The following is a 1,183-nucleotide window of genomic DNA, read 5'->3' as shown; positions in this document are numbered from 1 at the left end:
TCTCCCCACCCCCACCCTCCTCTAGCTTATCTCTCCATGCTTCAGACTCTCTGCCTGTATTCCTGATGAAGGGCTTTTGCCCGAAACGTTGATTTTACTGCCCCTCGGATGCTGCCTGAACTGCTCTTCCAGCACCACTAATCCAGAATCTGGTTTCCAGCATCTACAGTCATTGTTTTTACCTTTATTCCAAAAGTAGCCTAACCAATGTCCTGTACATCTGCAAAATGACCTCCCAACTCCTATACTCAATGTCCTGTCCAATAAGGAAGCATCCCCAATGCCTTCTTCACTATTCTATCTACTTGAAACTTCATTTTCAAGGAACTTCCCAGGACCCAACCATCAAACGTATAAGTCCTGCCCTGATTTGCCTTTCCAAAATTCAGCACCCCACATTTACCCATATTAAACTCCATCAGCTACCCCCTGGCCCATCTGATCAAGATCCTGTTGTACTCTGAGGTAACCTTCTTCGCTGTCCACTACAGCTCCAACTTCGGTGTCATCTGCAAACTTACTAACTATACCTCCTATGTTCATATCCAAATCAATTATATAAATGATGAAAACTGTGGACCCAGCACCAATCCTTGTGGTCACAGGCTTCCAGTCTGAAAAGTAACCTTCCACCACCATCCTCTGTCCTCTAGCTTTGAGCCAGTTCTATATCCAAGTGGCTACTTCTTCCTGTATTCCATGTGATCTAACTTTGCTTACCAGTCTACCAAAATGAACCTTGTCAAATGCATTACTGAAGTTCAATTAGATCACGTCCACTGTTCAGCCCTCATCAATCCTCTTTGGTAGTACTTCAAAAAACTCAGTCAAGTTAAAGGCATGATTTCCCACACATAAAGCCATGTTGACTATCCCGAATTAGTCACTGCCTCTCCAAATACATGTAAATCCTGTCCCTCAGGATTTCCTTGCCTACTACCAATGTCAGGCTCACTGGTCTATAATTCCCTAGCTTTTCCTTACCACCTTTCTTAATAGTGGCACCATGTTTGCCAACTTCCGATCTTCAGGCATCTCATCTATGACTATCGATGATCCAAATATCTCAGCAAGGAGACCAGCAATCATTTCCTTGCTTCCCACAGAGTTCTAGGGTACACCTGATCAGGTCCTGGGGATTTATCCACCTATATGCATTTTAAGACATCCTGCACCTCCTTCT

Source organism: Chiloscyllium plagiosum, unplaced genomic scaffold (genome assembly GCF_037043375.1).
Source record: "Chiloscyllium plagiosum isolate Xiang-an unplaced genomic scaffold, Cpla_swu_hap1 HiC_scaffold_3, whole genome shotgun sequence".
Lineage (NCBI taxonomy): Eukaryota > Metazoa > Chordata > Chondrichthyes > Orectolobiformes > Hemiscylliidae > Chiloscyllium > Chiloscyllium plagiosum.
The sequence above is the reverse complement of the archived record's forward strand: the minus strand, read 5'-3'. Positions refer to the sequence as shown.